We start from the raw sequence: 12,177 nt of genomic DNA, 5'->3' as shown, positions 1-12,177 counted from the left end.
GGCTAGGATTCGGCGCTCTCACCGCCGCGGCCCGGGGTCGATTCCCGGTCAGGGAAAGTGAGGTCCTCTGAATATTTTTGCCAAAAACACCAACCTTTCAAAGAAATGATGCACTTTCAGTTCAGCGCATCATTTCTAATAGTTGAGCAACAGTGAGTTGTCAAAACAGACAATGGAAATTGATAACAAAGAGTCAGCTATCTTCCTTTCTTAGTGAATATTTTTCAGTTAGCTACTAAAAGACTTGTGCTCTTGTACAAAAGTATTTTTTTCATCAGAACCAATTAGACCATATTTGATATCTGAGTCATTAATGTCTTCTTTCTTTAGCACCAGAACAATTTATCATGGAGCCAGGGACTCTCAACGTCTAGCTCCTCAAAATAATTTTTTCGTGCCAGTACTATACATCCATCAGGTAAAGCTGCTGTGTGGTGTAATTTAAGACTGCTATGCACAACCATTTTTACTCTCCTTCCTTCTAAAACTGATTCCTAGTAGCCCACTCCCTCACATTCCATTGCTTTGGACTTCATTCAGGAAACTTCCTTTTCTTTCATGGAGTGTCAAACTAAACCATCCCTCCCTGGTGGTCTAGTGGCTAGGATTCGGCGCTCTCACCGCCGCGGCCTGGGTTCGATTCCCGGTCAGGGAAAGTGAGGTCCTCTGAATATTTTTGCCAAAAACACCAACCTTTCAAAGAAATGATGCACTTTCAGTTCAGCGCATCATTTCTAATACTTGAGCAACAGTGAGATGTCAAAACAGACAATGGAAATTGATAACAAAGAGTCAGCTATCTTCCTTTCTTAGTGAATATTTTTCAGTTAGCTACTAAAAGACTTGTGCTCTTGTACAAAAGTATTTTTTTTGACATGGAGTGACAAACTAAACCATCCCTCCCTGGTGGTCTACTGGCTAGGATTCAGCGCTCTCACCGCCGCGGCCCGGGTTCGATTCCCGGTCAGGGAAAGTGAGGTCCTTGGAATATTTTTGCTAAAAACACCAACCTTTCAAAGAAATGATGCACTTTCAGTTCAGCGCATCATTTCTAATACTTGAGCAACAGTGAGTTGTCAAAACAGACAATGGAAATTGATAACAAAGAGTCAGCTATCTTCCTTTCTTAGTGAATATTTTTCAGTTAGCTACTAAAAGACTTGTGCTCTTGTACAAAAGTATTTTTTTCATCAGAACCAATTAGACCATATTTGATATCTGAGTCATTAATGTCTTCTTTCTTTAGCACCAGAACAATTTATCATGGAGCCAGGGACTCTCAACGTCTAGCTCCTCAAAATTATTTTTTCGTGCCAGTACTATACATCCATCAGGTAAAGCTGCTGTGTGGTGTAATTTAAGACTGCTATGCACAACCATTTTTACTCTCCTTCCTTCTAAAACTGATTCCTAGTAGCCCACTCCATCACATTCCATTGCTTTGGACTTCATTCAGAAAACTTCCTTTTCTTTCATGGAGTGTCAAACTAAACCATCCCTCCCTGGTGGTCTAGTGGCTAGGATTCGGCGCTCTCACTGCCGCGGCCCGGGTTCGATTCCCGGTCAGGGAAAGTGAGGTCCTCGGAATATTTTTGCCAAAAACACCAACCTTTCAAAGAAATGATGCACTTTCAGTTCAGCGCATCATTTCTAATACTTGAGCAACAGTGAGTTGTCAAAACAGACAATGGAAATTGATAACAAAGAGTCAGCTATCTTCCTTTCTTAGTGAATATTTTTCAGTTAGCTACTAAAAGACTTGTGCTCTTGTACAAAAGTATTTTTTTCATCAGAACCAATTAGACCATATTTGATATCTGAGTCATTAATGTCTTCTTTCTTTAGCACCAGAACAATTTATCATGGAGCCAGGGACTCTCAACGTCTAGCTCCTCAAAATAATTTTTTCGTGCCAGTACTATACATCCATCAGGTAAAGCTGCTGTGTGGTGTAATTTAAGACTGCTATGCACAACCATTTTTACTCTCCTTCCTTCTAAAACTGATTCCTAGTAGCCCACTCCCTCACATTCCATTGCTTTGGACTTCATTCAGGAAACTTCCTTTTCTTTCATGGAGTGTCAAACTAAACCATCCCTCCCTGGTGGTCTAGTGGCTAGGATTCGGCGCTCTCACCGCCGCGGCCCGGGTTCGATTCCCGGTCAGGGAAAGTGAGGTCCTCTGAATATTTTTGCCAAAAACACCAACCTTTCAAAGAAATGATGCACTTTCAGTTCAGCGCATCACTTCTAATACTTGAGCAACAGTGAGTTGTCAAAACAGACAATGGAAATTGATAACAAAGAGTCAGCTATCTTCCTTTCTTAGTGAATATTTTTCAGTTAGCTACTAAAAGACTTGTGCTCTTGTACAAAAGTATTTTTTTCATCAGAACCAATTAGACCATATTTGATATCTGAGTCATTAATGTCTTCTTTCTTTAGCACCAGAACAATTTATCATGGAGCCAGGGACTCTCAACGTCTAGCTCCTCAAAATAATTTTTTCGTGCCAGTACTATACATCCATCAGGTAAAGCTGCTGTGTGGTGTAATTTAAGACTGCTATGCACAACCATTTTTACTCTCCTTCCTTCTAAAACTGATTCCTAGTAGCCCACTCCCTCACATTCCATTGCTTTGGACTTCATTCAGGAAACTTCCTTTTCTTTCATGGAGTGTCAAACTAAACCATCCCTCCCTGGTGGTCTAGTGGCTAGGATTCGGCGCTCTCACCGCCGCGGCCCGGGGTCGATTCCCGGTCAGGGAAAGTGAGGTCCTCGGAATATTTTGCCAAAAACACCAACCTTTCAAAGAAATGATGCACTTTCAGTTCAGCGCATCATTTCTAATAGTTGAGCAACAGTGAGTTGTCAAAACAGACAATGGAAATTGATAACAAAGAGTCAGCTATCTTCCTTTCTTAGTGAATATTTTTCAGTTAGCTACTAAAAGACTTGTGCTCTTGTACAAAAGTATTTTTTTCATCAGAACCAATTAGACCATATTTGATATCTGAGTCATTAATGTCTTCTTTCTTTAGCACCAGAACAATTTATCATGGAGCCAGGGACTCTCAACGTCTAGCTCCTCAAAATAATTTTTTCGTGCCAGTACTATACATCCATCAGGTAAAGCTGCTGTGTGGTGTAATTTAAGACTGCTATGCACAACCATTTTTACTCTCCTTCCTTCTAAAACTGATTCCTAGTAGCCCACTCCCTCACATTCCATTGCTTTGGACTTCATTCAGGAAACTTCCTTTTCTTTCATGGATTCCCGTTCAGGGAAAGTGAGGTCCTCGGAATATTTTTGCCAAAAACACCAACCTTTCAAAGAAATGATGCACTTTCAGTTCAGCGCATCACTTCTAATACTTGAGCAACAGTGAGTTGTCAAAACAGACAATGGAAATTGATAACAAAGAGTCAGCTATCTTCCTTTCTTAGTGAATATTTTTCAGTTAGCTACTAAAAGACTTGTGCTCTTGTACAAAAGTATTTTTTTCATCAGAACCAATTAGACCATATTTGATATCTGAGTCATTAATGTCTTCTTTCTTTAGCACCAGAACAATTTATCATGGAGCCAGGGACTCTCAACGTCTAGCTCCTCAAAATAATTTTTTCGTGCCAGTACTATACATCCATCAGGTAAAGCTGCTGTGTGGTGTAATTTAAGACTGCTATGCACAACCATTTTTACTCTCCTTCCTTCTAAAACTGATTCCTAGTAGCCCACTCCCTCACATTCCATTGCTTTGGACTTCATTCAGGAAACTTCCTTTTCTTTCATGGAGTGTCAAACAAAACCATCCCTCCCTGGTGGTCTAGTGGCTAGGATTCGGCGCTCTCACCGCAACGGCCCGGGGTCGATTCCCGGTCAGGGAAAGTGAGGTCCTCGGAATATTTTTGCCAAAAACACCAACCTTTCAAAGAAATGATGCACTTTCAGTTCAGCGCATCATTTCTAATAGTTGAGCAACAGTGAGTTGTCAAAACAGACAATGGAAATTGATAACAAAGAGTCAGCTATCTTCCTTTCTTAGTGAATATTTTTCAGTTAGCTACTAAAAGACTTGTGCTCTTGTACAAAAGTATTTTTTTCATCAGAACCAATTAGACCATATTTGATATCTGAGTCATTAATGTCTTCTTTCTTTAGCACCAGAACAATTTATCATGGAGCCAGGGACTCTCAACGTCTAGCTCCTCAAAATAATTTTTTCGTGCCAGTACTATACATCCATCAGGTAAAGCTGCTGTGTGGTGTAATTTAAGACTGCTATGCACAACCATTTTTACTCTCCTTCCTTCTAAAACTGATTCCTAGTAGCCCACTCCCTCACATTCCATTGCTTTGGACTTCATTCAGGAAACTTCCTTTTCTTTCATGGAGTGTCAAACTAAAACCATCCCTCCCTGGTGGTCTAGTGGCTAGGATTCGGCACTCTCACCGCCGCGGCCCGGGTTCGATTCCCGGTCAGGGAAAGTGAGGTCCTCTGAATATTTTTGCCAAAAACACCAACCTTTCAAAGAAATGATGCACTTTCAGTTCAGCGCATCACTTCTAATACTTGAGCAACAGTGAGTTGTCAAAACAGACAATGGAAATTGATAACAAAGAGTCAGCTATCTTCCTTTCTTAGTGAATATTTTTCAGTTAGCTACTAAAAGACTTGTGCTCTTGTACAAAAGTATTTTTTCATCAGAACCAATTAGACCATATTTGATATCTGAGTCATTAATGTCTTCTTTCTTTAGCACCAGAACAATTTATCATGGAGCCAGGGACTCTCAACGTCTAGCTCCTCAAAATAATTTTTTCGTGCCAGTACTATACATCCATCAGGTAAAGCTGCTGTGTGGTGTAATTTAAGACTGCTATGCACAACCATTTTTACTCTCCTTCCTTCTAAAACTGATTCCTAGTAGCCCACTCCCTCACATTCCATTGCTTTGGACTTCATTCAGGAAACTTCCTTTTCTTTCATGGAGTGTCAAACTAAACCATCCCTCCCTGGTGGTCTAGTGGCTAGGATTCGGCGCTCTCACCGCCGCGGCCTGGGTTCGATTCCCGGTCAGGGAAAGTGAGGTCCTCTGAATATTTTTGCCAAAAACACCAACCTTTCAAAGAAATGATGCACTTTCAGTTCAGCGCATCATTTCTAATACTTGAGCAACAGTGAGATGTCAAAACAGACAATGGAAATTGATAACAAAGAGTCAGCTATCTTCCTTTCTTAGTGAATATTTTTCAGTTAGCTACTAAAAGACTTGTGCTCTTGTACAAAAGTATTTTTTTTGACATGGAGTGACAAACTAAACCATCCCTCCCTGGTGGTCTACTGGCTAGGATTCAGCGCTCTCACCGCCGCGGCCCGGGTTCGATTCCCGGTCAGGGAAAGTGAGGTCCTTGGAATATTTTTGCTAAAAACACCAACCTTTCAAAGAAATGATGCACTTTCAGTTCAGCGCATCATTTCTAATACTTGAGCAACAGTGAGTTGTCAAAACAGACAATGGAAATTGATAACAAAGAGTCAGCTATCTTCCTTTCTTAGTGAATATTTTTCAGTTAGCTACTAAAAGACTTGTGCTCTTGTACAAAAGTATTTTTTTCATCAGAACCAATTAGACCATATTTGATATCTGAGTCATTAATGTCTTCTTTCTTTAGCACCAGAACAATTTATCATGGAGCCAGGGACTCTCAACGTCTAGCTCCTCAAAATTATTTTTTCGTGCCAGTACTATACATCCATCAGGTAAAGCTGCTGTGTGGTGTAATTTAAGACTGCTATGCACAACCATTTTTACTCTCCTTCCTTCTAAAACTGATTCCTAGTAGCCCACTCCATCACATTCCATTGCTTTGGACTTCATTCAGAAAACTTCCTTTTCTTTCATGGAGTGTCAAACTAAACCATCCCTCCCTGGTGGTCTAGTGGCTAGGATTCGGCGCTCTCACTGCCGCGGCCCGGGTTCGATTCCCGGTCAGGGAAAGTGAGGTCCTTGGAATATTTTTGCCAAAAACACCAACCTTTCAAAGAAATGATGCACTTTCAGTTCAGCGCATCATTTCTAATACTTGAGCAACAGTGAGTTGTCAAAACAGACAATGGAAATTGATAACAAAGAGTCAGCTATCTTCCTTTCTTAGTGAATATTTTTCAGTTAGCTACTAAAAGACTTGTGCTCTTGTACAAAAGTATTTTTTTCATCAGAACCAATTAGACCATATTTGATATCTGAGTCATTAATGTCTTCTTTCTTTAGCACCAGAACAATTTATCATGGAGCCAGGGACTCTCAACGTCTAGCTCCTCAAAATAATTTTTTCGTGCCAGTACTATACATCCATCAGGTAAAGCTGCTGTGTGGTGTAATTTAAGACTGCTATGCACAACCATTTTTACTCTCCTTCATTCTAAAACTGATTCCTAGTAGCCCACTCCCTCACATTCCATTGCTTTGGACTTCATTCAGGAAACTTCCTTTTCTTTCATGTATTCCCGTTCAGGGAAAGTGAGGTCCTCGGAATATTTTTGCCAAAAACACCAACCTTTCAAAGAAATGATGCACTTTCAGTTCAGCGCATCATTTCTAATACTTGAGCAACAGTGAGATGTCAAAACAGACAATGGAAATTGATAACAAAGAGTCAGCTATCTTCCTTTCTTAGTGAATATTTTTCAGTTAGCTACTAAAAGACTTGTGCTCTTGTACAAAAGTATTTTTTTTGACATGGAGTGTCAAACTAAACCATCCCTCCCTGGTGGTCTACTGGCTAGGATTCAGCGCTCTCACCGCCGCGGCCTGGGTTCGATTCCCGGTCAGGGAAAGTGAGGTCCTTGGAATATTTTTGCTAAAAACACCAACCTTTCAAAGAAATGATGCACTTTCAGTTCAGCGCATCATTTCTAATACTTGAGCAACAGTGAGTTGTCAAAACAGACAATGGAAATTGATAACAAAGAGTCAGCTATCTTCCTTTCTTAGTGAATATTTTTCAGTTAGCTACTAAAAGACTTGTGCTCTTGTACAAAAGTATTTTTTTCATCAGAACCAATTAGACCATATTTGATATCTGAGTCATTAATGTCTTCTTTCTTTAGCACCAGAACAATTTATCATGGAGCCAGGGACTCTCAACGTCTAGCTCCTCAAAATTATTTTTTCGTGCCAGTACTATACATCCATCAGGTAAAGCTGCTGTGTGGTGTAATTTAAGACTGCTATGCACAACCATTTTTACTCTCCTTCCTTCTAAAACTGATTCCTAGTAGCCCACTCCATCACATTCCATTGCTTTGGACTTCATTCAGAAAACTTCCTTTTCTTTCATGGAGTGTCAAACTAAACCATCCCTCCCTGGTGGTCTAGTGGCTAGGATTCGGCGCTCTCACCGCCGCGGCCCGGGTTCGATTCCCGGTCAGGGAAAGTGAGGTCCTCGGAATATTTTTGCCAAAAACACCAACCTTTCAAAGAAATGATGCACTTTCAGTTCAGCGCATCATTTCTAATACTTGAGCAACAGTGAGTTGTCAAAACAGACAATGGAAATTGATAACAAAGAGTCAGCTATCTTCCTTTCTTAGTGAATATTTTTCAGTTAGTTACTAAAAGACTTGTGCTCTTGTACAAAAGTATTTTTTTCATCAGAACCAATTAGACCATATTTGATATCTGAGTCATTAATGTCTTCTTTCTTTAGCACCAGAACAATTTATCATGGAGCCAGGGACTCTCAACGTCTAGCTCCTCAAAATAATTTTTTCGTGCCAGTACTATACATCCATCAGGTAAAGCTGCTGTGTGGTGTAATTTAAGACTGCTATGCACAACCATTTTTACTCTCCTTCCTTCTAAAACTGATTCCTAGTAGCCCACTCCCTCACATTCCATTGCTTTGGACTTCATTCAGGAAACTTCCTTTTCTTTCATGGAGTGTCAAACTAAACCATCCCTCCCTGGTGGTCTAGTGGCTAGGATTCGGCGCTCTCACCGCCGCGGCCCGGGTTCGATTCCCGGTCAGGGAAAGTGAGGTCCTCGGAATATTTTTGCCAAAAACACCAACCTTTCAAAGAAATGATGCACTTTCAGTTCAGCGCATCATTTCTAATACTTGAGCAACAGTGAGTTGTCAAAACAGACAATGGAAATTGATAACAAAGAGTCAGCTATCTTCCTTTCTTAGTGAATATTTTTCAGTTAGTTACTAAAAGACTTGTGCTCTTGTACAAAAGTATTTTTTTCATCAGAACCAATTAGACCATATTTGATATCTGAGTCATTAATGTCTTCTTTCTTTAGCACCAGAACAATTTATCATGGAGCCAGGGACTCTCAACGTCTAGCTCCTCAAAATAATTTTTTCGTGCCAGTACTATACATCCATCAGGTAAAGCTGCTGTGTGGTGTAATTTAAGACTGCTATGCACAACCATTTTTACTCTCCTTCCTTCTAAAACTGATTCCTAGTAGCCCACTCCCTCACATTCCATTGCTTTGGACTTCATTCAGGAAACTTCCTTTTCTTTCATGGAGTGTCAAACTAAACCATCCCTCCCTGGTGGTCTAGTGGCTAGGATTCGGCGCTCTCACCGCCGCGGCCCGGGTTCGATTCCCGGTCAGGGAAAGTGAGGTCCTCTGAATATTTTTGCCAAAAACACCAACCTTTCAAAGAAATGATGCACTTTCAGTTCAGCGCATCACTTCTAATACTTGAGCAACAGTGAGTTGTCAAAACAGACAATGGAAATTGATAACAAAGAGTCAGCTATCTTCCTTTCTTAGTGAATATTTTTCAGTTAGCTACTAAAAGACTTGTGCTCTTGTACAAAAGTATTTTTTTCATCAGAACCAATTAGACCATATTTGATATCTGAGTCATTAATGTCTTCTTTCTTTAGCACCAGAACAATTTATCATGGAGCCAGGGACTCTCAACGTCTAGCTCCTCAAAATAATTTTTTCGTGCCAGTACTATACATCCATCAGGTAAAGCTGCTGTGTGGTGTAATTTAAGACTGCTATGCACAACCATTTTTACTCTCCTTCCTTCTAAAACTGATTCCTAGTAGCCCACTCCCTCACATTCCATTGCTTTGGACTTCATTCAGGAAACTTCCTTTTCTTTCATGGAGTGTCAAACTAAACCATCCCTTCCTGGTGGTCTAGAGGCTAGGATTCGGCGCTCTCACCGCCGCGGCCTGGGTTCGATTCCCGGTCAGTGAAAGTGAGGTCCTCGGAATGTTTTTGCCAAAAACACCAACCTTTCAAAGAAATTATGCACTTTCAGTTCAGCGCATCATTTCTAATACTTGAGCAACAGTGAGATGTCAAAACAGACAATGGAAATTGATAACAAAGAGTCAGCTATCTTCCTTTCTTAGTGAATATTTTTCAGTTACCTACTAAAAGACTTGTGCTCTTGTACAAAAGTATTTTTTTCATCAGAACCAATTAGACCATATTTGATATCTGAATCATTAATGTCTTCTTTCTTTAGCACGAGAACAATTTATCATGGAGCCAGGGACACTCAACGTCTAGCTCCTCAAAATAATTTTTTTGTGCCAGTACTATACATCCATCAGGTAAAGCTGCTGTGTGGTGTAATTTAAGACTGCTATGCACAACCATTTTTACTCTCCTTCCTTCTAAAACTGATTCCTAGTAGCCCACTCCCTCACATTCCATTGCTTTGGACTTCATTCAGGAAACTTCCTTTTCTTTCATGGAGTGTCAAACTAAACCATCCCTCCCTGGTGGTCTAGTGGCTAGGATTCGGCGCTCTCACCGCCGCGGCCCGGGTTCGATTCCCGGTCAGGGAAAGTGAGGTCCTCTGAATATTTTTGCCAAAAACACCAACCTTTCAAAGAAATGATGCACTTTCAGTTCAGCGCATCACTTCTAATACTTGAGCAACAGTGAGTTGTCAAAACAGACAATGGAAATTGATAACAAAGAGTCAGCTATCTTCCTTTCTTAGTGAATATTTTTCAGTTAGCTACTAAAAGACTTGTGCTCTTGTACAAAAGTATTTTTTTCATCAGAACCAATTAGACCATATTTGATATCTGAGTCATTAATGTCTTCTTTCTTTAGCACCAGAACAATTTATCATGGAGCCAGGGACTCTCAACGTCTAGCTCCTCAAAATAATTTTTTCGTGCCAGTACTATACATCCATCAGGTAAAGCTGCTGTGTGGTGTAATTTAAGACTGCTATGCACAACCATTTTTACTCTCCTTCCTTCTAAAACTGATTCCTAGTAGCCCACTCCCTCACATTCCATTGCTTTGGACTTCATTCAGGAAACTTCCTTTTCTTTCATGGAGTGTCAAACTAAACCATCCCTCCCTGGTGGTCTAGTGGCTAGGATTCGGCGCTCTCACCGCCGCGGCCCGGGTTCGATTCCCGGTCAGGGAAAGTGAGGTCCTCTGAATATTTTTGCCAAAAACACCAACCTTTCAAAGAAATGATGCACTTTCAGTTCAGCACATCACTTCTAATACTTGAGCAACAGTGAGTTGTCAAAACAGACAATGGAAATTGATAACAAAGAGTCAGCTATCTTCCTTTCTTAGTGAATATTTTTCAGTTAGCTACTAAAAGACTTGTGCTCTTGTACAAAAGTATTTTTTTCATCAGAACCAATTAGACCATATTTGATATCTGAGTCATTAATGTCTTCTTTCTTTAGCACCAGAACAATTTATCATGGAGCCAGGGACTCTCAACGTCTAGCTCCTCAAAATAATTTTTTCGTGCCAGTACTATACATCCATCAGGTAAAGCTGCTGTGTGGTGTAATTTAAGACTGCTATGCACAACCATTTTTACTCTCCTTCCTTCTAAAACTGATTCCTAGTAGCCCACTCCCTCACATTCCATTGCTTTGGACTTCATTCAGGAAACTTCCTTTTCTTTCATGGAGTGTCAAACTAAACCATCCCTTCCTGGTGGTCTAGAGGCTAGGATTCGGCGCTCTCACCGCCGCGGCCTGGGCTCGATTCCCGGTCAGTGAAAGTGAGGTCCTCGGAATGTTTTTGCCAAAAACACCAACCTTTCAAAGAAATTATGCACTTTCAGTTCAGCGCATCATTTCTAATACTTGAGCAACAGTGAGATGTCAAAACAGACAATGGAAATTGATAACAAAGAGTCAGCTATCTTCCTTTCTTAGTGAATATTTTTCAGTTACCGACTAAAAGACTTGTGCTCTTGTACAAAAGTATTTTTTTCATCAGAACCAATTAGACCATATTTGATATCTGAATCATTAATGTCTTCTTTCTTTAGCACGAGAACAATTTATCATGGAGCCAGGGACACTCAACGTCTAGCTCCTCAAAATAATTTTTTTGTGCCAGTACTATACATCCATCAGGTAAAGCTGCTGTGTGGTGTAATTTAAGACTGCTATGCACAACCATTTTTACTCTCCTTCCTTCTAAAACTGATTCCTAGTAGCCCACTCCCTCACATTCCATTGCTTTGGACTTCATTCAGGAAACTTCCTTTTCTTTCATGGAGTGTCAAACTAAACCATCCCTCCCTGGTGGTCTAGTGGCTAGGATTCGGCGCTCTCACCGCCGCGGCCCGGGTTCGATTCCCGGTCAGGGAAAGTGAGGTCCTCTGAATATTTTTGCCAAAAACACCAACCTTTCAAAGAAATGATGCACTTTCAGTTCAGCGCATCACTTCTAATACTTGAGCAACAGTGAGTTGTCAAAACAGACAATGGAAATTGATAACAAAGAGTCAGCTATCTTCCTTTCTTAGTGAATATTTTTCAGTTAGCTACTAAAAGACTTGTGCTCTTGTACAAAAGTATTTTTTTCATCAGAACCAATTAGACCATATTTGATATCTGAGTCATTAATGTCTTCTTTCTTTAGCACCAGAACAATTTATCATGGAGCCAGGGACTCTCAACGTCTAGCTCCTCAAAATAATTTTTTCGTGCCAGTACTATACATCCATCAGGTAAAGCTGCTGTGTGGTGTAATTTAAGACTGCTATGCACAACCATTTTTACTCTCCTTCCTTCTAAAACTGATTCCTAGTAGCCCACTCCCTCACATTCCATTGCTTTGGACTTCATTCAGGAAACTTCCTTTTCTTTCATGGAGTGTCAAACTAAACCATCCCTCCCTGGTGGTCTAGT

At 40.5% G+C, this 12,177-nt stretch overlaps 12 non-coding genes across 12 annotated transcripts; all 12 read left to right on the top strand.

Annotated features, from left to right (window-relative positions):
* The first annotated feature begins 583 nt into the window (after nucleotides 1–583).
* On the top strand, nucleotides 584–655 carry TRNAE-CUC (transfer RNA glutamic acid (anticodon CUC)). The gene has a single exon. It is a non-coding gene; the product is annotated as a tRNA-Glu (tRNA).
* An 844-nt stretch (nucleotides 656–1,499) lies between these two features.
* Nucleotides 1,500–1,571, top strand: TRNAE-CUC (transfer RNA glutamic acid (anticodon CUC)). Its single transcript has one exon. It is a non-coding gene; the product is annotated as a tRNA-Glu (tRNA).
* Nucleotides 1,572–2,098: 527 nt separating this feature from the next.
* Nucleotides 2,099–2,170, top strand: TRNAE-CUC (transfer RNA glutamic acid (anticodon CUC)). Its single transcript has one exon. It is a non-coding gene; the product is annotated as a tRNA-Glu (tRNA).
* Nucleotides 2,171–4,417: 2,247 nt separating this feature from the next.
* Nucleotides 4,418–4,489, top strand: TRNAE-CUC (transfer RNA glutamic acid (anticodon CUC)). The gene has a single exon. It is a non-coding gene; the product is annotated as a tRNA-Glu (tRNA).
* A 526-nt stretch (nucleotides 4,490–5,015) lies between these two features.
* TRNAE-CUC (transfer RNA glutamic acid (anticodon CUC)) lies at nucleotides 5,016–5,087 on the top strand. Its single transcript has one exon. It is a non-coding gene; the product is annotated as a tRNA-Glu (tRNA).
* Nucleotides 5,088–5,931: 844 nt separating this feature from the next.
* On the top strand, nucleotides 5,932–6,003 carry TRNAE-CUC (transfer RNA glutamic acid (anticodon CUC)). Its single transcript has one exon. It is a non-coding gene; the product is annotated as a tRNA-Glu (tRNA).
* Nucleotides 6,004–7,369: 1,366 nt separating this feature from the next.
* On the top strand, nucleotides 7,370–7,441 carry TRNAE-CUC (transfer RNA glutamic acid (anticodon CUC)). The gene has a single exon. It is a non-coding gene; the product is annotated as a tRNA-Glu (tRNA).
* Nucleotides 7,442–7,968: 527 nt separating this feature from the next.
* On the top strand, nucleotides 7,969–8,040 carry TRNAE-CUC (transfer RNA glutamic acid (anticodon CUC)). Its single transcript has one exon. It is a non-coding gene; the product is annotated as a tRNA-Glu (tRNA).
* A 527-nt stretch (nucleotides 8,041–8,567) lies between these two features.
* On the top strand, nucleotides 8,568–8,639 carry TRNAE-CUC (transfer RNA glutamic acid (anticodon CUC)). The gene has a single exon. It is a non-coding gene; the product is annotated as a tRNA-Glu (tRNA).
* Nucleotides 8,640–9,765: 1,126 nt separating this feature from the next.
* Nucleotides 9,766–9,837, top strand: TRNAE-CUC (transfer RNA glutamic acid (anticodon CUC)). The gene has a single exon. It is a non-coding gene; the product is annotated as a tRNA-Glu (tRNA).
* A 527-nt stretch (nucleotides 9,838–10,364) lies between these two features.
* On the top strand, nucleotides 10,365–10,436 carry TRNAE-CUC (transfer RNA glutamic acid (anticodon CUC)). Its single transcript has one exon. It is a non-coding gene; the product is annotated as a tRNA-Glu (tRNA).
* Nucleotides 10,437–11,562: 1,126 nt separating this feature from the next.
* Nucleotides 11,563–11,634, top strand: TRNAE-CUC (transfer RNA glutamic acid (anticodon CUC)). The gene has a single exon. It is a non-coding gene; the product is annotated as a tRNA-Glu (tRNA).
* The last annotated feature ends 543 nt before the right edge of the window (nucleotides 11,635–12,177 follow it).

The sequence above is a fragment of the Taudactylus pleione genome, unplaced genomic scaffold (genome assembly GCF_031769625.1).
Source record: "Taudactylus pleione unplaced genomic scaffold, aTauple2 ptg001386l, whole genome shotgun sequence".
NCBI lineage: Eukaryota > Metazoa > Chordata > Amphibia > Anura > Myobatrachidae > Taudactylus > Taudactylus pleione.
This window is presented reverse-complemented; position numbering and strand designations above follow the sequence as displayed.